The sequence below is a fragment of the Dermochelys coriacea genome, chromosome 2 (assembly GCF_009764565.3).
Source record: "Dermochelys coriacea isolate rDerCor1 chromosome 2, rDerCor1.pri.v4, whole genome shotgun sequence".
NCBI lineage: Eukaryota > Metazoa > Chordata > Testudines > Dermochelyidae > Dermochelys > Dermochelys coriacea.
In genome coordinates this window covers 10,112,929-10,139,817 of record NC_050069.1, presented here as the reverse complement: position 1 = coordinate 10,139,817, position 26,889 = coordinate 10,112,929, and the positions used below count along the sequence as shown (strand labels likewise).

Sequence of the window (26,889 nt, the reverse complement as noted above, 5' to 3'; positions counted from 1 at the left end):
ATTTTTTTTTAAAAGCAATATGCAATTTTTCAGACCTTGAAGGCTTACATGAGTTTCATAAACTTTCCTCTTAGCGCAACCTTTTGGCTTGAAGGCAGCTCTGTATGCCCTGCAGTTACTTTTAAATATCCCTCTTTTAAGTCTACAATTGCTGGAACTGTGCTTCTTAGCATGCGTAGACAGATGCACTTTCGCTCTGCTCAAGCTACTGTGTTAAAAATAATTCAGTGTGGCCATGATGGCATGAGCAGTGGCTCAGGATAACCACCTGAATACAATCCCGCCCAACCCCATGGGCTTTGTACTCAGGCAGCTAGCCCGAGCACAGTCCATGTCACCACAGCCACACTGCTATTTTTACTGCACTAGCTTGTGCATGTCTGTCTCTATCCACACTGGAAAGCGCCCTCCCAGCTGTTGTGTAGACATATCCAAGGACATTAACTCAAGAGATTTCTGCCTCTATTGAGATGTAGGTTATGTCTACACCTCAATTTATGTCAGCATAATTTATGTCACTTGTGGGAGGGTGACATAACCGTAAACTCTCTAGTTCAATGGTGCCCTTAAAAGTTTGAGATTTGGTAAATCATAGGAATTAAAGACCTATTAGATCAATGAGTCTGTTCCCCTGTAACTTCAGGAGAAATTCTCTCAAATAGAAGATGCATCATTATTAGTTGGCAGTAGAGGCCACAATGAGATAAACTTGACAAAAGTAAAAAAAAGTCACAGTCCAGATTTTAAACTGCGTCTAGACTCATATTTACCAAGACAGTGAAAAACGGAATTATGTAATCTCAGCAGTAAGTTCAGTCCCTCAAATGACTTAATACTGGAACAGCAATAAAATAGACTCACTTTCAAATGCATTTGAGAGGGAGCCTCCAACATTACATCAAAAGTGAGAGCTGGCATATTTTAAGAGTGAAAAGTAGTGGTAAGAATCAGTGCACATCAAGGAAGGACATTCTCATCAAGAATTCCAACCAATCTGTTATTTTGAAAGCATCGAAGCTAACAATTGCATAAAAACCAATATTCATGACATGAGAATTGCATCAGTAGACAGTTGCTATCTTTCCTTCTTCATGAAGAGAAATGTATGAGACTATAAAATGGTGGCTAATCTAGTTGTTCGCAGAAATATGAGCATTAACGCCATCTTTAAAATCAAGATATTAGGGGCTATGAACATTCAAATCCACAGAATATCTGCAGACAAAGAATATGATATAATTTGAGGAGAAATCCTCCCCTATTTGGTCTCTACAGCTACAAATGTGAATAAAAGATGTCCCTGCCTCAACGAGTGTAGAACTGATATCAAACAACAGGTAACAGAGTTGGCTAGGCAACAGGGATGGGAAGACAAGTGCTAAGAGATATTATGCAGTTGCTATTATTGATAACTGCATCATAAGTATTAAAATGATTTTTAAAAGTGTAGCTCATCTTCCTACAACATGCACGTGCCTGGATGTGCATACCGCAGCTTACACATGAAGTTACTAAAAGGGTTTGTATGCCTTGCAGAAGCATATTTTGTGGATAGATTTGAAAATGGTATGGGTAGAAGTATGGTAGGGAATGGTAGGATCAGAAAAGGGGCTGCAGGCACTGAGGCTGCAGGGAAGACGACAGAAGTGCAAGTGAGAAGAATGTGGTCAGCTCTACAGTTTGGGTGAAGCAGAAATTAAAAGACAAAGGCAAACAGTAGACAAGGTACATACTAAACTGGGTAGGGTCCTGAAGCCTCAGATAAGGAGCTTAAATCTCATATGGAAGATGATGGAATGATCAAAATGTGCTAAGAAGCTAAAACTTTTCCATACCATCTTAGCCACGATGGATGTAGAAGCCCTCTACACCAACATTCCACACAAAGATGGACTACAAGCCTTCAGGAACAGTATCCCTGATAATGTCACGGCTAACCTGGTGGCTGAACTTTGTGACTTTGTCCTCACCCATAACTATTTCACAATTTGCGGACAATGTATACCTTCAAATCAGCGGCACTGCGATATGTACCCACATGGCCCCACAGTATGCCAACATGTTTATGGCTGACTTAGAACAACGCTTCCTCAGCTCTCGTCCCCTAAAGTCCCTACTCTACTTGCGCTACATTGATGACATCATCATCATCTGGACACATGGAAAAGAAGCCCTTGAGGAATTCCACCAAGATTTCAATAATTTCCATCCACCATCAACCTCAGCCTGGACCAGTCCACACAAGAGATCCACTTCCTGGACACTATGGTGCTAAGAAGCGATGGTCACATAACCACCACACTATATCGGAAACCTACTGACCGCTATGCCTACCTACATGCCTCTAGCTTTCATCCAGATCATACCACACGATCCATTGTCTACAGCCAAGCTCTACGACACAACCGTATTTGCTCCAACCCCTCAGACTCAGACAAACACCTACAAGATCTCTATCATGCATTCTTACAACTACAATACCCACCTGCTGAAGTGAAGAAACAGATTGACAGAGCCAGAAGAGTACCCAGAAGTCACCTACTACAGGACAGGCCCAACAAAGAAAACAACAGAACGCCACTAGCCATCACCTTCAGCCCCCAACTAAAACCTCTCCAACGCATCATCAAGGATCTACAACCTACCCTGAAGGACGACCCATCACTCTCACAGATCTTGGGAGACAGGCCAGTCCTTGCTTACAGACAGCCCCCCAATCTGAAGCAAATACTCACCAGCAACCACACACCATACAACAGAACCACTAACCCAGGAAGCTATCCTTGCAACAAAGCCCATTGCCAAATCTGTCCACATATTTATTCTGGGGACACCATTCCAGGGCCTAATCACATCAGCCACACTATCAGAGGCTCGTTCACCTGCGCATCTACCAATGTGATATATCATCATGAGCCAGCAATGCCCCTCTGCCATGTACATTGGTCAAACTGGACACTCTCTATGTAAAAGAATAAATGGACACAAATCAGACGTCAAGAATTATAACATTCAAAAACCAGTCGGAGAACACTACAATCTCTCCGGTCACTCGATTACAGACCTGAGAATTGCTATCCTTCAACAAAAAAACTTCAAAAACAGACTCCAACGAGAAACTGCTGAATTGGAATTAATTTGCAAACTGGATACAATTAACTTAGGCTTGAATAGAGACTGGGAGTGGATGGGTCATTACACAAAGTAAAACTATTTCCCCATGTTATTTCTCTCCCCCACCCCACCCCCTACTGTTCCTCAGATGTTCTTGTTAACTGCTGGAAATGGCCCACCTTGATTATCACCATAAAAGGTTTTCCTCCCCCCTCTCCCCTCGCTGGTAATAGCTCATCTTAAGTGATCACTCTCCTTACAGCGTGTATGATAAAACCTATTGTTTCATGTTCTCTGTGTGTGTATATATAAATCTCCCCGGTGTATTTTCCACCGAATGCATCCGATGAAGTGAGCTGTAGCTCACAAAAGCTTATGCTCTAATAAATTTGTTAGTCTCTAAGGTGCCACAAGTACTCCTTTTCTTTTTGCGAATACAGACTAACACGGCTACTACTCTGAAAACTGTAAAGAGAGGAGCAGGAGCCATAACTAAACTCTTTCTAAAATCCACAGCGAAGAACCATAGAGCAAACAGGACAGAACCTTAAACTCTGAGACCAGCAAAATGTTACATTTCCCTGGATGGAGCTCACCAACTCAGGCCTATTTAAGTGAAGTGCAGAAATTAAACCATTGTTTACATAATAAAAAACAAAAGCCACAATTTTAGACCCCGCCAAGTTGCATGTTACCCCAGAGGGATAGATTCATTTTTTGAGATGCAATTCCCCTTATCTACTTTGATTTTATTTAGTACATTCAAATGTAAATCCTAAGGCAGACACTATGAAAGGTTAACAAGGATACTGGCAAGTGTGAATCATTTAAGACTGCTGCTGCAAGATGCATCGGAAGCACCTTGAGAGAGCAATTCTGACCCAACATCCCTTGGGGGATAAACAGTTTAACAGCAGTTTTAGTAGCGTTCATTAGAGGATCTCAAACTGCTTTAGACCCTAGTGAATTAAGCCTGAGCTAGGTGTTATCTCCACCATTTTACAGACAGAAGAATTGAGGCAGAGTGATTAAACTGACTTGCCCAAGATAATTCAAATCTTCAGAAAAGGCAGAAATAGAACTCCAGTCTCCTGAATTCCTGTCCTTAGTTTAAGTCCATCGTTCCTACCTTTATCTATAAGTGATTGGTAGTAAACCTATAGACCTTAGATGTAGGAAGTGTTATTAGATATTGGACACTAGTACCACTACTAGACTATCAGTAAATAAATGTAACAGCACTAGGGATAAGGACTCATACCAAGGAATCTTTACTCTTAGAAAAAATCCAAACTGCAGTAAATGAACTACCAAGTTACATACTACACTTCATGTTGCTTTCATCACTTCTCGTTCACCCTCTAATTTGTATGCAGCCTCAACTATTGAAAGTGCTCTAAAATCCAAACAGTTAATCAGATTGCTTTGAAATTTCATGTGCCTCATGGAGGCATGGGATAGTGTTAGTGATCCAAATTTGAGATACCTTGACTGAGGGGTTCCCAAGTTGCAGGGCCCACCCTAAAAACACTGGTTTTCTTCTGCCACCTTGTAATGTTAAGCAGAGGTATAATGTATCTTCCCCTCCCCCCCCTTTTGTTCTTTAATAGTGTTAGATGGAATCCTGTAGGTGAGAGCGAATGCATTGTAAAAAGGAAGTGAAGAGCTTGTATATTTCAGCAACTGCTGTGTTGTCAGAGTTAAGGTATGTGTGTTAAGAAGGCATATTGGGGCATTACTGAAGAACAGGAAAGTTAAGGTTAACTTTATGTACAAGTTATTTTAAAGTAACTCATTACAGGTGTTCCTTGATCTTCCTCTGGAGCATCTGTAAGAAACAGGATATCATAACACAAGGTTCTCAAACTGAGGGTTGGGAACCCTCAGGGTCAAGAGGTTATTACATAGGATTTCACAAGCTGTCAGCCTCAACCCCAAACCCCGCTTTGCCTCCAGCATTTATAATGGAATTAAATATACAAAAAAGTGGTTTTAATTTATAAGAGGGGTTGCACTGAGGCTTGCTATGTGAAAGGGGTCACTAGCAAAAAAGTTTGAGAACCACTATCATAACAGGTGAACCAGAGGTCTTATCTGGTATGGCAAATCCAGTGCTCCTATTTTCTACTGCTTGCACATCATTTATTGCCTTTCATTTCATCAGAGAAAAGGGCTGGGAAAGGAGGAATGTGGAAGAGCTGAGCATCCATGTCTCTGGGTTAAAACACTGCTGTATTCTTCCCCCTCACCCCCATATGCTGTGTTTCAGAAAACCAAGAAATACCCACTAATTAGTTAAAAAAAATTAAACAACCAGCCCCAAAGATCTTGTCATTTAGTTTATTTGGAGGATTGGCTAATTTAATTTTTTCCTTCCTTTTCATAGTCCACATAGCTTAGTACCCAGCAACAGGCAAGGGGGAGGCAGCAGCAGCTCCTACTAAACACAGAAGAGGCTCCTGACATTTCAAACTGTTCCAGGAGGGAGAGAAAGCATTTGGTAGCCTGATCTCCTCTACTTCCCACAAAAAATAAATGGAAGGTGGAGTTGCATACAGGAATTGGCTTGGGTAAGTGTGTGAGGTAAACAAAAAAACCAGATATAGAGTGGGAAGTGCATATTACAGACAGTGAAGCCCACTCATTTCTTTCCTGCTGCCCCAGCCTCTATCAGCTGGCCTGACAGTCACCCCTTATCTTCCCCCTGTAAGCTTCTGATTTGTTGCCACAAAGAATCACTTCTTCATCCACAGAGTGCAGGGACAAAACCATTTTCCTGAAAGAGGACCATGGTAGTGCGAGGGGGTCAGAAAAAAGGTTGATGATCTCTTCTACCAGCAGTTCAAAAAAAAAAAACTTTGGAAGAAAGCTTTAAGGCAATCTACTATAATCTCTGCAGGAGCAGCAGGAGGTTGCTCAATGTTTGAGCAGGCAGCTTTATTGTCTATTCACTGACTCCAGCCCAAGTGCCCATTTGCTTCATCAACTTAATATTTAGGATGGTGGAAGTGGGAAAGCACATGTGCTTTCCTCCTGCTATACCCAGGGCACCAAATGCCTATAGGCTGCTGCTGGTGCAGTTTGAAGCAAAAGGAAAAAAGTTAGCCTGAGGACAAGTCCCAAAATTAGAAGAATTACAGTTTAATTGTGTGTCTGTGTGTGTGGAAAGGGGAGGGGTGGGGAAAGAGTCAAAACTTTAAATGGACTTACATCTGTATAAAAATGGAGCCGTGCTGCAAAAGGAAACTAGCTAGAGTACTACTCATTCCACCCTTCTAGCCAAAGGTAAGGAAATAGTTTGATGCCAAAGGAAACTGAATAGTTTCTGTTCAGATTCCCTCTGCAAGCTCTTTTAATGTTGAAACTGGTAAAAAGGAGAGAGGCACAGAAGGAAGATACAGGGGCAAAAGAAAAAAAGGGCAAATAAATAAAAATCGAATAAAACAGAATGAAGATAGTTATAGAAAAGACAGAAAAAATAATGAGGGACAGTGTGTGCTGGAAGTTCTGGGTCTGGTAGAGCCTCCTCATTTCCACCCTTGGACTGCTGTTAGATTTGAGAAAATTCAGATATACACAATATTTAATGTTAACCTATAAGCAAAAAGAAAAAGTGATAATCACTTACTATACAGAGCCTTCAGCTCTAAGTTCTTTAATGCTCTATCGACAACATGGCCTCAAATTCCTCTCTTCCATCTCTATACTTGATTCCCACTCCCAACCCACACACACACACACTCCTGGAATCTTTTCTCTGCACCTGACTGAAACTGCTCTTAGCAACCACTTACGACCAAATTTTAAGAGCCTATGTTCCATCCTCATCCTTTTCAATCTCTCAGTTGCCTTAGACTCCTCTGATCAATCCCTCCAACCAGAAGGCTTGTGAAAGCAAAGGGAGAACAATTCCTTCACTTGGCTCTCCTACTACTTCTCTGGTCACGCCTGAAGAATCTCTTTTGGTGGATCCTTCTTATTCTCTCTTTTGAAGGACCATGCACCTCTATCTCTCAAGACAACATCTCCTCCATCCACATGACTCCAACTATGAGCTCTCTGACTTATCTCCCTCCAGCCAATCCCCAAACTCAGCCAGTCTCTTTGACATCACCTCCAGAATCTTATTGTTAAAGACCTACTTGAATCATGGGGTGATTGTCAAATAATTGCAGCTGAGTTCCAGACAAGACATAGAAAATTGCAGAAAAGTAATAATGGACCTTTATTAATTGCGGTAATTTGGAAAAGCCAGAGAAGACTTATTTGTTTAAGAAAAATTTTCTGGAACAAAATAAACACTCAAGTATTATGTAATGCCTGCTAGTTTTTTTCTGATAACCAGACATTTTGCTGCAACTATATTACAGTCATTAATACCTGGAGCTGCCAGCAGGACCCCCGGCCACCAGTGGCCCAGGGCTGTCAGCCAGGGCTCATGCTGTCAGCACTGTGCACAGCAAGGCTCCCACTGGCAACCCAGGGCTGAAAAAACTGTGGTGGAAGCCTAATGCTGCAGAATCCGCAATATCGTGAATTAAGTAGCACCTTACTCATTGTCAATTTAAATTGAATTTATACAGCTTCTAGCGCAACGTGGGGGGGTGGGGTGGGGGGAATCCAGATCATGGCCTTTTGGCCCTACCATAACACAAATAACAGGGAGCCAACTTCAGGAATACTTTATAATTCAAACTGCCTCAGATCTGCACCACAGAAGATCAAAGAGAAATTTCACTGAATAGAGAGCCTGGTATTTTTGAGTTTCTGCATCATCATCCCAGTTGTGCTAGGTGCTGAACAAACAAAGACAGACTGTTCCTATCCCAAGAAGTTCACAATCTAGGAAGAAGAGAAACATACAAAAAATAGTAAAGGGAGACAATCAAATAAAATACAAATTTATATACACTGGGGTTTTTTTTGAAGATATTTTTAGTTTCTTAAGTAAGTACCTATGAACTTTCATCCCATTTGCTAGCTATTAAACATTGCCTGATTTCTTGGAGTACATGTGGCAGAAATGGTATGGAATAAGTCATTTGCACAACAGCTGTAACTTTAGTTGAATTTGACTGGAAAAACAACAAAAGCCTTCCGCCCTCAAAAAATAAAATGAAGTAAAATAAAACATCATCAACTACACAACTCATCAGGTAGGTTTTTCCATCCTATCAACTCCATTTCCCTTCCTCAGCTCTCTAATATCTGTATTTCTAACTAATAAATGGTAATCTGTGTTCTTTGAAAATTTCTGGAGTTTATCAAATCCACCATGCTATGCTAGCTTTCAACCATAGGTGCACCCAAAAACACTAACCTGAAGCCACCAGAATTTTTACAACATTTAGTGTTGCAGAACCCAGTTAAAATGTTTGAATCCACTCTTGTTTTCCAGTTCTATTCTTAAAAAAAATAAAAAAGATAACGTTCAGAATAAAACAGATAATCCGTAGAAGTCAATAATCAGGAAGTGTTGTATTTCAGTTCCTAAGTATCAGAGTAGCAGCCCTGTTAGTCTGTATCCTCAAAAAGAAAAGGAGTACCTGTGGCACCTTAGAGACTAACAAATTTGAGCATAAGCTTTCGTGAGCTACAAGTAGTACTTAAAAGTCATATCTGGCATTAAAAACTATTGGGTTGTTCTCATTTTGAAGTGTTTAGTAACCATTCCATAGAAAAGAACTGCCTGTCAGAATGATTACATTAAAATGAAATTATCACATGTATGTTTTGGGTTTGCTGAGGTTTAAAAAACCTTAAAATTACTAAAACATTTTCACAAAATTAAGAATCAGTATGCAACTGGTTTGATAGTATCTCCCTACAGCATTTTAATTACAAACATCAGCCTCAGGCTAGTGCAAAATAACTAAAAGTGATATGGACTAGAAACTGCCTACAGACAAAAGTGAAACTATTTGATTTTCATTGTCCTTGCTATGTGAAATGCAAAAAGTGAACAACCAGCTTAAATTATGAGAAAAATTTGAATGTTTAAGTTTTCACTTTTAATAAAGATAAAGATTTTAAGTGTGATTTCTAACCTGATGTTTGATATTTTTAAAGATTCTGCAATATCTTTTTCTTCTTTTCACATTCTGGTTATCTTTGGAATATGATGATATGGAGCTTCTATAAGAAATACTCAATGTCTTTTTAAGGGTCAAAGTTTTCCTAAGTTTGAGACAAGAAATATTCTGACTGGAGAGTTACACATTTACAAGATTTGAATATTCAGTTTTGAGAGCAAAATATTAGCCTATTTATAGCAAATAATATACTGTGAAATATTATCTGATAATTTTAATATTTAAAAAGAGTAACTGCCAAGAGCTCTTAATGAAAATAAACAATGTACTTTTATAAATATTTGGAGGATATGGAATGTTTGCAGTTATTGGGAAAAGGTGTTTCCATGATTCTAAAGGAATGTGAAAGGAGTTAGAACATCTTATATCTCCAACTGTATACTACACTATACCAAATATAGTGCTGCCATGCAAAGCAGCAACTGGAAAACTAGGAAAAGGTATTTAGTTTTTTATGTTGTTTTTGCAACGATATAAAATATGTTTTATTCGTTTTGCCGAGATGCACAATTGCTGGAGATAGTCACAAAGAACAAAAAAAAACTTCAAATCAAACAGAAGGTGTCAAACCCCAGTCCATTACTAGTTCCAGAAGTGTAATTTTTGCATAGTATCCAAAAACACTGTTGCCGCAACAAATCTCTTAGCGCGGTAGAAATTACAATACCAAGAAAGTCAACTGTTCGGATATTAGTTATCAGATGCTGGAAATATAATGGTTTACCACAGAAAGAGGTTTTAATACTATTTGACAGATACGTTGAAACAGACTTACTACAACTACCTTAAACACTTATAGTATATATTAAAAATGTTATATTACTGTTATATAAGAATCTTTTATTCTGAAATAGCGTATATTTCAGATACAGTTAGTTTACAGACTGATACAATCAACCACACATGTTCAGTACTTTTAACGATACCTAGGGCTTAATAAAACTCACAGCTTTTAAAAAGAATTATTATGCTGTTTTATTCACAATTCTTTGTGTGCATTTTATCTTTTCCAAAAAGTTTGAAGAAAGCACAACAATCCAAAGCCATGTTCTACCAAGACTGGATTTAAAATACATGTAAGATAAATCCTTAAATGAAAGCAAACTTATTTTAAAAAACACACTAGTTTTCCTACCTCTTCACATTTTCACTCTTTAGATGACCGATACCATTTACAACCATGTAAATTAGAGAAAATAGTTTCTGTATTGTTGTATATTTGCCAGACACCTCACAATACAGAAAGTGACACTGGCCCAAATTCTGCAACTTCAGTGGGACTATTCACAGAGCATAAAGTTAAACACACACATACATCATGCAAAAAGAAAAGGAGAACTTGTGGCACCTTAGAGACTAACAAATTTATCTGACCATAAGCTTTCGTCCGAGGAAGTGAGCTGTAGCTCACAAAAGCTTATGCTCAAATAAATGTGTTAATCTCTAAGGTGCCACAAGTACTCCTTTTCTTTTTGCGGATACAGACTAACATGGCTGCTACTCTGAAATACATCATGCAGGATCAGAGTCATAATCCTGGCTGTAAAAAGTTTAAAACCTGTACCCATAGTCCTGCACCTGGATCTAGGAGGGGAAAAAACTTCAACCCCACAGATCCAATACAAAATCAGGGCTTAATTTCAGACATGAAGCAAAGGGTAGAAAGATAAAGACGTAAGAAGGGATATGGAGAAGGATGGACAGGGGCAAACATCATCAATATGATTAAAGTTATTCATTAAACCATGTTAGGTTTAATACTTAAGAAACTGCTTCTATAATATGCTTCACACAAGTGCACCTTGATCTCAATGAGGCTCCATGCAGTCACAGCACAGAGCCTCAAGATGGTTCAGATTTGCTGGATCAAGAACTTTATTGTTTAGTATCCTGTACACTGAGAACACTGTACAAGCAACAAAACAGTGAAAGAATGAAAATTAAGCGACACCATAGTGCAAGTTTACTTTTAAACTAAATGAATATTGTAATTAAACATATTAGTCCAACTGATGAAAAAATATGAAGTTCCCAACACTCTGCCTTCTGTTGAACTTTTTATTTCAACTCATTTACAATAGTACTGCCATGGTCCTGGTCACACTGCCAAAAACCCAGCTACAGGCTGACTCTGTAAGCCTTTGACATTGGTGTTAAGGCCCACAGGATATATTCTGCTTTCAGAACATTTTAATAAGAAACACTGCAGCTAGTTAAAGCATAAAGCTACACAGTTATGGAGCAACAGTCTTTCAGTTAGGAGAGAACAGAAGAAGCTATAAAAGAACTAAAGCAAAGAAAATTATGTAGTCCAATATTGCAAAGTTAGGAAAACAGAAAGGAGGCAAGCAAGGGCTATGTACAAAGTATTGTGCTTTAAAAAGAGTCCCCTGGGATTGGAAGAAAAAATGGGTATTGTTACAACTGTGTAATTGTGCATTTCTGACTATATCCTGACTTCAGGTCTGTATCGGATTCAAGAACAAAAATCCTGGGAAATTTAAGAGAACCGTTCATGGCAACTACTCCAATTGCTCTGGTACTAGGTGGATAAATAAAAAAAGGCATCCTCATCGATGCACAATTCCCCTTCTTCACCCTTCGCTTAATAATCGACGTGTGAGCGCGAAACCAAGGAGCCTCTCTTCTCCTTCCTCTCCGATCAAACGCCCGGCTCCGCAGCGAGCACAACAGAGCACCACACCAAAAACCAATCGCAACCACTTCCCCGGGCCCCCAAGCTGGATGAGAAAACCGCAGATTTAAACCCATCGGCCCTGCAGAAGGGGCCCCCCCCCACCCCGCTCTAGCCACGGCCGCCCCCCCCTCCCCTCCCGCTTTCCCTTTGTTTACTCTGCGGGCTAGTCACCCCCGTGTGAACGCGCCAGCACCGAGCCCCGTCCCTCCACATCCGGTGGGGTGACGAATCCCACCTCGCCGCCGCACACGAACCGCCACGGCTCGCGGGAGGGGGCGGGCGCGGTCTGCCCCTCTCCCCACGCAGGAGAGAGGGTGGCTGGCTAGGCAGGGCTCTGAAAGGCAGCCTCGCCTCCTCGTGCCCACCCGCTTCACGACCCCCCCCTCAGAAAAGGCCATTGACAGCCCCCCCCCCCAGCCAGCCCGCCTCCGCGTGCCCAGAGCTAGAGGTTGCCCCCCCCCCTCCCCGCAGATACACGGGGAAAGCGGGGGGGGGCTCGTCCCCACACGGCACAGGGGGAGTCAGCCGCCGTAGGGGCGGGGGTGTCTCACCTCCCCGGGGGCGGGGAAAGGAGGCGGACGCGGCGGCGCCTGTCGCCAGGGGAGACACCCCCTTCCCCATTACATAAGTTGGGGCCATTCTGCCTCACTTTCCCTGCCCCCCCCCGGGCCAGCCCCGGCCGCTGGCACTCACCGGCCTGAGCCGAGCGGGTCTCCGCCTGGCGGAGCGCGAGGTCTCGCGGGGAGCTGGGGGGGGCGGGGGGGAGAGACGCCGCGAAGTTGAAGCGTCTCCGTCCGCCGCTTACTGCCGAGGGCCCCGACCGGCTCCCGTCCCTCCCCGCTGCGTGTGTCTGCCCCGGCCACTCCAGGCCGCTCCCCCTCCCTCCCGGCGCGCTGCACCCTGGGATACGCCGCTGCCCCCGCTCGCTGCCAGCCTGCCTCGCTCCCCGCACGAATGGCTGCGAAGGGAAGGGACGGGACCGGTGTGTGCCCGCCCGGCCTCCGGGGCGGAGTGTCCCCTCTGATGCCCACGGGAACAGCCCCCACACGCGGGGACCAGCCACAGCCGGGCCACCCCCCTCAGATCCGCAGGGGGCCCCGCCCTCCCAGCCTGAGGGGGCCCAGCCTCTGGGGGCCACACGCCTCAGATCTGCAGGGGGCCCAGCCTCAGGGGGCCACACCCCTCAGATCCGCAGGGGGCCCAGCCCTCCCAGCCTCAGGGAGCCCAGCTTCAGGGGGCCACACCCCTCAGATCCGCAGGGGGCCCAGCCCTCCCAGCCTCAGGGAGCCCAGCTTCAGGGGGCCACACCCCTCAGATCCGCATGGGGCCCAGTCCTCCCAGCCTCAGGGGGCCACACGCCTCAGATCCGCATGGGGCCCAGCCCTCCCAGCCTCAGGGGGCCACACCCCTCAGATCCGCAGGGGGCCCAGTCCTCCCAGCCTCAGGGGGCCACACCCCTCAGATCCGCAGGGGGCCCAGTCCTCCCAGCCTCAGGGGGCCACACGCCTCAGATCCGCAGGGGGCCCAGTCCTCCCAGCCTCAGGGGGCCACACGCCTCAGATCCGCAGGGGGCCCAGCCTCAGGGGGCCACACTCCTCAGATCTGCAGGGGGCCCAGCCCTCCCAGCCTCAGGGGGCCACACCCCTCAGATCCGCAGGGGGCCCAGCCTCGGGGCCATACTCAGATCCGCAGGGGGCCCAGCCCTCCCAGCCTCAGGGTGCCACACCCCTCAGATCCGCAGGGGGCCCAGCCTCAGGGAGCCACACGCCTCAGATCCACAGGGGGCCCAGCCTCAGGGGGCCACACCCCTCAGATCCACAGGGGGCCATACTCCTCAGATCCACAGGGGGCCCAGCCCTCCCTGCCTCAGGGGGCCACACTTCTCAGATTCTCTTGATGGCCAGTCCTCCCATCCTCAGGTGAACTGCCTTCTCAAATACCCCACGGGTCTGGGGATCAAACCAGACAACCCCATTCTTAACCTAAAAGGGGTCTGGCCTGGCCTCAGAGAGCAAACCACTGCCAGCCCCAACCCTCAGGTAGACCATACCCATTCCTAGCTCATTTGTTGAAGGGGATTAGGCAGGCAACCGCCTCTCGCAGCCTTTAAGGACCAGCCCTCCCTCTCAAAACTTCATTTGGAGCAACCAATCTTCCTTCCCTCCCTGAGAGGGAATTAGGGCTGGTAGAAGATGGAAGGTATGAGGAGAAAAGGGAAATTTAACCCATTGTTCCCCAAACTGTCCTCCCCAAGCAAATCTCAACTGCAGGGAGTGTATTCCATCTCCACACATTCACAGCCTTTTCTCTCTTTCTGTTGGTCTGAGGGTTTCTGTAGTGGTCACTTAAATGTAGTACACATCACACATTTAACTCACTTTGCAGCTTTCCTTCTTTCACCCCTGCACATCTCCAAGGGGAGACTCTACCTCTGCACTCTACCTCTCTGTACTTTCAAGACTAGGATACCCACCTTAAAAAATCTATCTAACTTACTTACTTATATGGCACCCGGTAGTATTAGTACCTGAGTGCCTCACAATGTTTAATGTACTTATTCTCACAACATCCCTGTGAAGTATGGAAGTACTATCATCCCCACTTTCTGTGTGGGGAACTGAAAGTCTGTGACAGAACAGAGAATTTAACCCCCATTTCATGGATACCAGTCCAATGTCCTTTCTTTTGGATCGTTGTTCCTGTCCACATCAGCTAATGGACAGCTGTACAATAAGGTAAGGACAGACCTTACGTATAAACAGCTGCACCTCACAGAATTTTATTTGTGGTACAAACTCCTCATACCTTTTGGGTCAGGTACCATTGTGAGAGGATTGGTATACAATCCTAGACAAATAGAGATGTTTTGCATGATTATTGAGAAACTATAAGACACAATATAATCCATAAAAAGAAAAGGAGTACTTGTGGCACCTTAGAGACTAACAAATTTATTAGAGCATAAGCTTTCGTGAGTAGCTGTAGCTCACGAAAGCTTATACTCTAATAAATTTGTTAGTCTCTAAGGTGCCACAAGTACTCCTTTTCTTTTTGCGAATACAGACTAACACGGCTGCTACTCTGAAAAATATAATCCATGTAGGCTTAACTGGATGTGGAATAATTAGGCACCAAGTGTTATAATTTATTTGTGTCATTGTAGTACCTAGAAGCCCAAATCATGGAGCAGGATCCTGTTTTGCTAGGGAGTGTACAAACAGAACAAAAACATGGTCTTTACCCCAAAGAGCCTGCAACCTAAGTATAAAACAAGAGATAGCAGATAGATACAGACAGATGGGGAGTACAAGGACACAATGAGACAATATTGGTCAGCATAATAGGCAGTGGTTTCAGCATACCAGCAGCCTAACTATGGTTATGTTTTTTGTAGGCATCATGGCAAAGGGTTTTAAGGATGGATTTGAAAGAGAAAAATTAAGGGGCTTTGTGAAAATTTACAGGGAACTCCTACCAAGCATGAGGGGCAGCATAGGAGAAAGCACAACGGTGCTTGTTGGAAAATTTAATAAGTGGGTGATGGAGGCTGGCATCGTGCCAATCAGAGGCAAGAGTCAACAGTTCAACAGTGATTGGAGATGGTAGGCGGGGTGAGGATAAGATTCAAAGGGCTTTGAAAATAAAAACAGATTGCTTATGTTTGATGCAATAGAAAAGGGGGAGCCAGCAGATGGTTGCAAAGGGATGACACAGTCAAAGTGATGGGTTAGGAGAATGTTCTCTGCAGCAGCATCTGGAATGGATTTGAGTGGGGCAAGATTATGTTTGTCAAGGCCAAAGAAAAGGATGTTGTAGCAATCAAGGTGCTAAATAATGAGAACCTCAATGAGATATGTAGCTGGATAGGAAAAGCCATATCTCACAGATGTTATCTAGAAAGAATCAGCAAGATTTAGAAATAGCTTGGATGTGTAGACCTAGAGAGAGGTCAGAGTTAAATTTAACACCTAGGTTATAGGCTTGAGTGACAAGCAGGATGGTGGTGTTGTCCACAGTTATCAAGAAATGAGGTAGTCCAGAGGGTTTATGCAGGGACAGTTAAGAGCTCTTAGTTTTAGCCAATTTGAGTCTGAGATGACAGTTAGACATCCACCAGGAGATGTCAGAGAAACTGGCTGGATTTTCTGTTTGAACAGAAGGAGACAGTTCTGGGGTAGAGAGGCAGATCTGTGAGTTGTCAGTGTAGAGATAGCTGAATTTATGTTTGCAAATGAGATTATCCAGAGATAAGATACAGAGGGAAAAGAGAAGGGGACCCAGGACAGAGTCTTGAGGAACTCCCACAGAAAGTTGAAAGGGGGTGAGAAGGACACATTATTCTTTGAGGACACACTGAAAGAGCAATTTGAGTAGTAGGAGGAGAACCAGGAAAGGACAGAGTCATAAAAGCCAATGGGGGACAAGATTTCAAAAAGAAGAACATGGTAGATGGTGTTGAAGGTATGACTGCTCAGAGCTCCGGTATGAAACTGCAGAAAAATTTGAGAGTCTCTGGATTAAGTTTAGAAGTGTGAGCAACAAGGGTGATGTCGTGGTGGGAGTCTACTCTAGACCAACAGATCAGGGGGATGAGGTGGATGAGGCTTTCTTCCGGCAACTAATGGAAGTTACTAGATCGCAGGCCCTGGTTCTCATGGGAGACTTCAATCACCCTGATACCTGCTGGGAGAGCAATACAGCGGTGCACAGACAATCCAGGAAGTTTCTGGAAAGTGTAGGGGACAATTTCCTGGTGCAAGTCCTGGAGGAACCAACTAAAGGCAGAGCTCTTCTTGACCTGCTGCTCACAAACTGGGAAGAATTAGTAGGGGAAGCAAAAGTGGATGGGAACCTGGAAGGCAGTGACCATGAGATGGTCGAGTTCAGGATCCTGACACAGGGTAGAAAGGAGAGCAGCAGAATACGGACCCTGGACTTCAGAAAAGCAGACTTTGACTCCCTCAGGGAGCTGATGGGCAGGATGCCCTGGGAGAATAACATGAGGGTGAAAGGAGTCCACGAGCAGTGGCTGTATTTTAAAGAATCCTTATTGAGGTTGCAGGAACAAACCATCCCGATGTGTAGAAAGAATAGTAAATATGGCAGGCGACCAGCTTGGCTTAACAGTGAAATCCTTGCTGATCTTAAACACAAAAAAGAAGCTTACAAGAAGTGGAAGATTGGACAAATGACCATGGAGGAGTATAAAAATATTGCTCAGGCACGCAGGAGTGAAATCAGAAAGGCCAAATCACACTTGGAGTTGCAGCTAGCAAGAGATATTAAGAGTAACAAGAAGGGTTTCTTCAGGTATGTTAGCAACAAGAAGAAAGTCAATTAAAGTGTGGGCCCTTTACTGAACGAGGGAGGCAACCTAGTGATAGAGGATGTGGAAAAAGCTAATGTATTAAATGCTTTTTTTGCCTCTGTCTTCACGAACAAGGTCAGCTCCCAGACTACTGCACGGGGCAGCACAGGATGGGGAGGAGGTGACCAGCCCTCTGTGGAGAAAGAAGTGGTTCAGGACTATTTAGAAAAGCTGGACAAGCAAAAGTCCATGGGGCCGGATGCACTGCATCCAAGAGTGCTAAAGGAGTTGGTGGATGTGATTGCAGAGCCATTGGCCATTATCTTTGAAAACTTATGACGATCGAGGGAGGTCCCCGACAACTGGAAAAAGGCTGATGTAGTGCCCATCTTTAAAAAAGGGAAGAAGGACATGTTATTCCTTGAATTTAGCAAAGCTTTTGATACAGTCTCCCACAGTATTCTTGCCATCAAGTTAAAGTATGGGCTGAATGAATGGACTATAAGGTGGATAGAAAGCTGGATAGATCGTCAGGTTCAACAGGTTTGCAGAGGACAAACTTGGGAGGAGAGGTAGATACGCTGGAGGGTAGGGAAAAGATACAGAAGAACCTAGACAAATTAGAGGATTGGTCCAAAAGAAATCTGATGAGGTTCAACAAGGATAAGTGCAGAGTCCTGACTTAGGACAGAAGAATCCCATGCACCGCTACAGACTAGAGACCAAATGGCTAGGCAGCAGTTCTGCAGAAAAGGACCTAGGGGTTACAGTGGACGAGAAGCTGGATAGGAGTCAACAGTGTGCCCTTGTTGCCAAGAAGGCTAACAGCATTTTGGGCTGTATAAGTAGGGGCATTGTCAGCAGATCGAGGGACGTGGCCCTTTCCCTCCATTTGACATTGGTGAGGCCTCATCTGGAGTACTGTGTCCAGTTTTGGATCCCACACTACAAGAAGGATGTGGAAAAATTGGAAAGTGTCCAGCAGAGGGCAACAAAAATGATTAGGGGACTGGAACACACGACTTATGAGGAGAAGCTGAGGGAACTGGGATTGTTTAGTCTGCAGAAGAGAAGAATGAGGGGAGATTTGAAGCTGCTTTCAACTACCTGAAAGGGGGTTCCAAAGAGGATGGATCTAGACTGTTCTCAATGGTAGCAGATGACAGAACGAGGAGTAATGGTCTCAAGTTGCAGTGGGGGAGGTTTAGGTTGGATCTTAGGAAAAACTTTTTCACTAGGAGGGTGGTGAAGCACTGGAATGCATTACCTAGGGAGGTGGTGGACTCTCCTTCCTTTGTGGTTTTTAAGGTCAGGCTTGACAAAGCCCTGGTTGGGATGATTTAGTTGGGGATTGGTCCTGCTTTGAGCAGGGGCTTGTACTAGATGACCTCCTGAGGTCCCTTCCAACCCTAATAGTCTATGATTCTAAGGTGTCTGACAGGTCAAGGTCAAAAAGGGTATGACTAGAGTAGTGGTTATAAGTGTTGTCTAGGAAGAGGTCGTTAAGAGGCATTGGTGAGCGGTTTCAGTGGAGTGCAGGGGCAGGATACTGGATTGGAGATGGTCTAGAATGGAATTGAAGGAGAGAAATTCCAGACAGCAATAATAGACAATGTAGTCAGGGAGCTTAGAGATGAAATGGAGAAGGGAGATGGGGCAGTAATTGGAGTGGCAGTTGGGGTCAAGGGTGTTTTTTTGTAAAATGGGAGACATTCGCACAATACATACTTGCATTGTGAGGAGGGAAAGCCAGAAAAGAATGAAAGGTTAGGAGAAGTTATGGAAGAGGAAGAGAGTGGACACAAGTGAGATCGGGAGATGGAATGTGGTTACTGTGGCAAGTGGAAGTGTTTGAGGAAGAGAGTAGATAAGAAACTTCTATGTCTGACAGAGGAGAAGGAGGAGAAAATAGTAGGGGAAGGGGGAAAGAAAGGAGAGGGGCAAGGTCACATCATATTTTGTCAGTTTTCTCTCAGAAGGAATCAGTGAGATTCTGTGTGGAGGCAGGAGGAGTGAAGGGTTTGAAGAGTGAGAAAAAGGTGGCTAGAATGTTCCTTAAAATATAGGACAGATCATCATCCTATGTAAGATTGTTGCTGAGCTCTTCACACCTCCAAAACATCTTGCTCACCAGCTTCAATAGTTTCATGTAGTTTCTTGGTCATATGCAGTAATGTACCATTTACCTCAGTGAAGAGTTTTGAGAACTTCATAAAGGTTCTCCCACCACTACTTCCATCATGCTATGTATCTCTCTCTGCAGCTTAAAGTTAGCTATGTGTCTTATTCTTGGGAATTTTTACTAATAAATCACCGATGGAACAATTTGAACAATGGAGGGTTTTTAAAAAAATACAAGGGTGATTTCAAAACTCTCTAACACATAAAATCTTTTCTCTTAAGGAGAGACTTTTACAACTCTGTAATTTCTGTTATTCTGTAATTACAGTAGAATGCCTATGTGACAAACTAATTGGGGATTGAGAAGTTCATAACATTTAATATCTAGAAATTATAGTAGGTACAGTGCATAAGTTGCATTATGGTGCACTGTATTACTTTCTTCTTCTCCTTTAAACCACTCCAAAATAGTTTCCAATCCACTGAAGGTTTTGGAATGTGAAGGGATGTCAACTTGTTCTTCAACAATATCATTTTTGTTACATGATTTTTTTCCAATGAGGGAAAAATGGTTTGTATGACTGGTCATTCATAAGGTTGGTTTTCATAAAATTCCACTTCTACTGTATTGATATGTGGAACTATGTCTGACCTTTCAGCCAAGGATGTCAAAGCACTGTTAATGAAGTCTCTGAACAGGCTTGTGAGGTAGATATTGTTGTTCCCATTTTATAGGCAGCAAAGCTAAGGCTCAAAAGAACCTGTCCACAGTGGTACTTAGGCACCCAAGTGTGGAGTTTAGGTGCATAAACCTAGTTTTAGGGTCAACAGCTATCCAGAAAACTCCCAGCAAACCCTGCAGGCACTTAAACTCACTCAGCACTTAATTTTTCAGAGTAAAAGTCCCCTCTGTGCCAAAATTTCTGCCTCTAGGCAGGTGCAATGCAGCCTCAGTCTAGGCATCCAGATGCCTATGTCCTTACTAAGCCCCAGAGCAATCCACGAACTGGGGGAAGATTTATCCACTTAACTTGAACAGAGGCAGCCACCAATCCGACAGGTGTGCTGAGAGTCTGCTTTGTGGCTTGGGTCCAAATTTAGGGTTACCAGGTGTCCGGTTTTCAGTTGGAACACCTGGTTGAAAAGGGATCCTGAGGGCTGCAGTCAGCAACGCTGACCGGGCCATTAAAACTCTGGTTGGCAGCACAGTGGGGCAGGCAGACTCCCTGCCCAGCTCCACATAGCTCCAGGGAAGTGGTGAGCACGTCTCTCCAGCTCCTAGGCAGAGGGGCAGCCACGGGGACTCCGCATGCTGCCCCCGCACTGAGCACCGGCTCTGCAGCTCCCATTGGCCAGGAACCGCAGCCAATGGAAGCTGCGGGGGTGATGCCTGCAGGCAGGGGCAACGCACAGAGACCCCTGTCCGCCCTTCTGCCTAGAAGCCAGAAGGACATATCACTGCTTCCCAGGAGCTGCCTGAGGTAAGCACCACCTAGAGCCCCTCACCTCCTCCCGACCCCCTCCCCCATTCCTGAGCCCTCTCCTGAACCCAAACTCCCTCCCAGAGCCCACACCTCAACTCCCTGCCCCTGCCTGGAGCCCCCTCCCACATCCTGAATCTCTCATCCCCAGCCCCACCCCAGAGCCCACACCCCCGCTGGAGCCCTCAACCCTTCCCACACCCCAAAGTCCTGCCCCAGCCTGGTGAAAATGAGCGAGTGAGCGAAGGTAGGAGAGAGCTAGCAACAAAGGGAGTGGGGATGGAGTGAGCTGGGGCTGGGCCTCAGAGAAGGGGCAGAGGGCGGGGCAAGGATGTTCGATTTTCTGCAATTAGAAAGTTGGCAACTCTAGGTCCCATTCAAAATCTGACCTGAGGCAGTGGTTGTGGTAGAAGTAATGCTTAGCTTTTAGTACAGTGGTTAGCGCACTCATCTGGGATGTGTTCAGTTCCTCCCTTAGGCAAGGTATACAAATATATACAAATGCACAAAGCCTTGGAAACAAGCAGGGAGAACTGGAGGTCCTGGTGATGTCAAGGAATTATGACGTGATTGGAATAACAGAGACTTGGTGGGATAACTCACATGACTGGAGTACAGTCATGGATGGTTATAAACTGTTCAGGAAGGACAGGCAGGGCAGAAAAGGTGGGGGAGTAGCACTGTATGTAAGGGAGCAGTATGACTGTTCAGAGCTCCGGTACGAAACTGTGGAAAAACCTGAGTGTCTCTGGATTAAGTTTAGAAGTGTGTGCAACAAGAGTGATGTCATGGTGGGAGTCTGCTATAGACCACCGGACCAGGGGGATGAGGTGGATGAGGCTTTCTTCCGGCAACTCACGGAAGCTACTAGATCGCATGCCCTGATTCTCATGGGTGACTTTAATTTTCCTGATATCTGCTGGGAGAGCAATACAGCGGTGCATAGACAATCCAGGAAGTTTTTGGAAAGCGTAGGGGACAATTTCCTGGTGCAAGTGCTAGGGGAGCCAACTAGGGGGAGCGCTTTTCTTGACCTGCTGCTCACAAACCGGGTAGAATTAGTGGGGGAAGCAAAAGTGGATGGGAATCTGGGAGGCAGTGACCATGAGTTGGTTGAGTTCAGGATCCTGACGCAGGGAAGAAAGGTAAGCAGCAGGATACGGACCCTGGACTTCAGGAAAGCAGACTTTGACTCCCTCAGGGAACAGATGGCCAGGATCCCCTGGGGGACTAACATGAAAGGGAAGGGAGTCCAGGAGAGCTGGCTGTATTTCAAGGAATCCCTGTTGAGGTTACAGGGACAAACCATCCCGATGAGTCGAAAGAATAGTAAATATGGCAGGCGACCAGCTTGGCTTAATGGTGAAATCCTAGCGGATCTTAAACATAAAAAAGAAGCTTACAAGAAGTGGAAGGTTGGACATATGACCAGGGAAGAGTATAAAAATATTGCTCGGGCATGTAGGAAAGATATCAGGAGGGCCAAATCGCACCTGGAGCTGCAGCTAGCAAGAGATGTCAAGAGTAACAAGAAGGGTTTCTTCAGGTATGTTGGCAACAAGAAGAAAGCCAAGGAAAGTGTGGGCCCCTTACTGAATGAGGGAGGCAAGCTAGTGACAGAGGATGTGGAAAAAGCTAATGTACTCAATGCTTTTTTTGCCTCTGTTTTCACTAACAAGGTCAGCTCCCAGACTGCTGTGCTGGGCATCACAAAATGGGGAAGAGATGGCCAGCCCTCTGTAGAGATAGAGGTGGTTAGGGACTATTTAGAAAAGCTGGACGTGCACAAGTCCATGGGGCCGGACGAATTGCATCCGAGAGTGCTGAAGGAATTGGCGGCTGTGATTGCAGAGCCCTTGGCCATTATCTTTGAAAACTCGTGGCGAACGGGGGAAGTCCCGGATGACTGGAAAAAGGCTAATGTAGTGCCCATCTTTAAAAAAGGGAAGAAGGAGGATCCTGGGAACTACAGGCCAGTCAGCCTCACCTCAGTCCCTGGAAAAATCATGGAGCAGGTCCTCAAAGAATCAATCCTGAAGCACTTAGAGGAGAGGAAAGTGATCAGGAACAGTCAGCATGGATTCACCAAGGGAAGGTCATGCCTGACTAATCTAATCGCCTTTTATGATGAGATTACTGGTTCTGTGGATGAAGGGAAAGCAGTGGATGTATTGTTTCTTGACTTTAGCAAAGCTTTTGACACGGTCTCCCACAGCATTCTTGTCAGCAAGTTAAGGAAGTATGGGCCGGATGAATGCACTATAAGGTGGGTAGAAAGCTGGCTAGATTGTCGGGCTCAACGGGTAGTGATCAATGGCTCCATGTCTAGTTGGCAGCCGATGTCAAGTGGAGTGCCCCAGGGGTCGGTCCTGGGGCCCGTTTTGTTCAATATCTTCATAAATGATCTGGAGGATGGTGTGGATTGCACTCTCAGCAAATTTGCGGATGATACTAAACTGGGAGGAGTGGTAGATACGCTGGAGGGGAGGGATAGGATACAGAAGGACCTAGACAAATTGGAGGATTGGGCCAAAAGAAATCTAATGAGGTTCAATAAGGATAAGTGCAGGGTCCTGCACTTAGGATGGAAGAATCCAATGCACCGCTACAGACTAGGGACCGAATGGCTCGGCAGCAGTTCTGCGGAAAAGGACCTAGGGGTGACAGTGGACGAGAAGCTGGATATGAGTCAGCAGTGTGCCCTTGTTGCCAAGAAGGCCAATGGCATTTTGGGATGTATAAGTAGGGGCATAGCGAGCAGATCGAGGGACGTGATCGTTCCCCTCTATTCGACACTGGTGAGGCCTCATCTGGAGTACTGTGTCCAGTTTTGGGCCCCACACTACAGGAAGGATGTGGATAAATTGGAAAGAGTACAACGAAGGGCAACGAAAATGATTAGGGGTCTAGAGCACATGACTTATGAGGAGAGGCTGAGGGAGCTGGGATTGTTTAGTCTGCAGAAGAGAAGAATGAGGGGGGATTTGATAGCTGCTTTCAACTACCTGAAAGGGGGTTTCAAAGAGGATGGCTCTAGACTGTTCTCAATGGTAGCAGATGACAGAACGAGGAGTAATGGTCTCAAGTTGCAATGGGGGAGGTTTAGATTGGATATTAGGAAAAACTTTTTCACTAAGAGGGTGGTGAAACACTGGAATGCGTTACCTAGGGAGGTGGTAGAATCTCCTTCCTTAGAGGTTTTTAAGGTCAGGCTTGACAAAGCCCTGGCTGGGATGATTTAACTGGGACTTGGTCCTGCTTTGAGCAGGGGGTTGGACTAGATGACCTTCTGGGGTCCCTTCCAACCCTGATATTCTATGATTCTATGATTCTAAGGTGGAGAAAGGATTTGAGCAGGGACCTCCCACAAAGGGGACTCTTTGTGGATCTGGGCCAAAGAGCTTAAGTTAATTTGCCAGAATCACACAATTTGTCAGTGACAGAGCCAGGACTAGAAATAATGGGTTCTCTCTACCAGTCCGCTGCTTTAACCATACAGTACCAATTCTTAATGTAAGGTTGTGCATACTATATACTATTTATTATTTGTATTATCTATAAATTCTTTTTATATACAAATACCTATTTTCAGATACTCTGACTTGAGCAAATACAGGCAATTCACAAACATTTACAACTTTATCCTCCCTACATCCACTGGGATGTATCACAGCTAAGTGTGTATTATTAACTCAATTTTACAAATGGGGAAATGCTGACTGGATAATTAAGTGACTTACTCAAAGCTACACAGCAATGCCTCCTCATGTGGCCCACTTATATTCTCCTTGAAGTCACTGGGAGTTTCCCCATTGATTCTAATGGGATCTGGATCAGGCCCAATATCTTTCTTTCAGTCTCTGAGATTTTAATGTTCGTTTCAGACCCTGCATTCTTTTCCTATGCCATCTAAGATGTTGGAGAAGGGATATGGTGCTCCAGTCTTCCCTTACTTTAGTAGGAGCAGGCCACAGGAATCCTTGTGCTGAGTGCAGCCACTGCAGTTCCATTCACCCTTCTAATGCTCTTGTGTGCTTCCGTAGTATTTACTTCTCAAAGTGCTTGGCCTTTCTCAACCAGCTAAGCAGAGGGGGAGACTGAGTCCTGCTAGGGTAGGAAAGATGCGATCTGTGGTGACAGGTCTCTTTCACATGGTTCAGAGAGGAGGGAAACTTGGAACTGAGTTCCTGCCACCCCAGAAGTGGTGTGGAAATACAGGACACACTGCTCCCTAGAATTCAGCAAATACTGGAGTAACTCATTCAACTGAACACTCATATTTTTTGTCTTATCCATGTTATTATCTAATTTAACTCTGTAGCAGTTATTAAACCTGTGAAACATTGTGCTGCATTGTTATAAACAATAAAATAGCAAATTTCGTTATAGCATAGCATATGTTATCTTTTGATTATTGAACGATAGGGCTGGAGGGAATAGCTTAAAAAAACTAGTTCTTTTCAGTGTTTTGGAGTTTAGCAGCAGTCAGGCATTTACAACTGTACTGCAGAATGGTAAATATTCATTAAAACAACCACAATGATCAGGCTTATGAGAGAGAGAGAGCTCTGAACTGCGTGGCTATTTCAAGCTGTGACAACTAAAATCAGAAGGATTTTTAAAATTCTTCGTTACTACAGGGAAAGACATTTTAAAAACTGATTTAAATTAATCCCAAATGAAAGATTCTCCTTATCTGACTGGGGAGACTTGACAGATCTGATTCTGGGGGGGGAAAGGGGTTGCATTTGCACTGTGATTCCAGGGATTGAAAAGTGGCTACTCATTTGATTACAGTGCCATAGGGGTGCATATTAATAAAATAACAGGGCCCTTCTGAAAAGAGGTGCTGTTGTTAACTAAATCCTTTAAAGCATACGTTTCTTCATTAAACACAAAGAACACGAATTTTAGTGTACTGTGAGAGAGACCCAGTGTTGTACTGGGAGGACAACCACACTTTCTCACAACTGGTTCTGAATACAGTTACATTAGCTAGACAAATATTTTCAACAGTAGCTCATAGGAGAGCCAGGGGCAGTGGGATACCCACGTTTGACCTTCCCAGTGTCAAACATAGCAGTTTTCACGGTGCAAACACAGCCTTTTTGTCTCTTTCGGGGGTGCTCTGTGACGTGTCTTTAGCATTCTGGATGCCTAGTATTTCTGTAATAGCACAGCAATAATGCTAATGTGCAATGCTGTATTTGAACAGTCCTCTCAGCTGACTGTCACAATACCACACTGCACCCTTTTACTTCCCTGGAGAGTTGCTGCACTAGAGAAGGAAGGGAGAAAGCCTCTGGTTTACAATGACCTTGTCTTTGCTTTGGAGAACTAAATCAGTTGATTATGGTATATCTAGGAGATATTTACTTTAAAATAATCCCTGAGGAATAGACCTTTTAACGCATAACTTTACTTGCAATTACTTTAACAATCAGTTTGTCCACAGCTTCAGCCTTTTGCATAATGAGCACTGCACAAGTCAAATGGTCCTCTAGGCACCTTTACTCCTCTTTTCTATTAAAGCTGTTGTTATGATAGAGGAATACTGCACACAGCTGTAGTTCATTACACAGAAATACTTGCTCTTTGTACAAGTCTAAAACCACTAAAATGACCATTAGGTGCAACAGTGTGTATTTTACAGGAACCAGAACAGTTATTGCAGAACTTTATATATAGACATGTAAGCTCCCCCAAAATTTCATGATGATTAAAAATGAGAGACACTTGCAATACACTTCATTTTTATTGAAGCCGTAAAAGAACTCATATGACTTTCCACCTTTATGATAACTATAGAACTATCTTATCTTATTAGGGTCCTTGCTGCCTCCAAGATCAAAAGATCACAACTTGTTAAATTAAGGCTTTGTTCTTTACTTGAATGTGTGCTAACACTTGTAACTTTTCTAATACTAAAGCATTTCCTTCTTAAGAACATCTGTCTCCTTAGAAAGTTATGTAGCCATTTGGGTACCTGTTTAAGAAAAATAGCATTGTAAATCAGCTGTAGATTATTTCTCCTTGTTTGTAAGCCTATTTTTTCATATCCCACTTTAACTTTAT

The 26,889-nt window shown here is 44.3% G+C and overlaps 1 protein-coding gene and 1 long non-coding RNA gene across 9 annotated transcripts in view; one reads left to right on the top strand and one right to left on the bottom strand.

The window, feature by feature from the left end:
- Positions 1-12,859, bottom strand: part of PTK2 (protein tyrosine kinase 2) — a 391,237-nt gene extending 378,378 nt beyond the window's left edge. For 2 of the 8 annotated variants that reach the window (XM_043507292.1, XM_043507293.1), the window contains exon 1: positions 12,598-12,776. The gene's annotated coding sequence lies outside the window, so the exon portion shown is untranslated. Of the gene's footprint in view, positions 1-12,597 lie in introns of all 8 variants that reach the window. The other 6 variants (XM_043507295.1, XM_043507291.1, XM_043507296.1 and 3 more) reach the window with 6 other exon arrangements.
- A 4,773-nt stretch (positions 12,860-17,632) lies between these two features.
- On the top strand, positions 17,633-23,149 carry LOC122458421. The gene is made up of 3 exons (XR_006278470.1): positions 17,633-17,691; positions 21,476-21,480; positions 23,055-23,149. It is a non-coding gene; the product is annotated as an uncharacterized LOC122458421 (long non-coding RNA).
- The last annotated feature ends 3,740 nt before the right edge of the window (positions 23,150-26,889 follow it).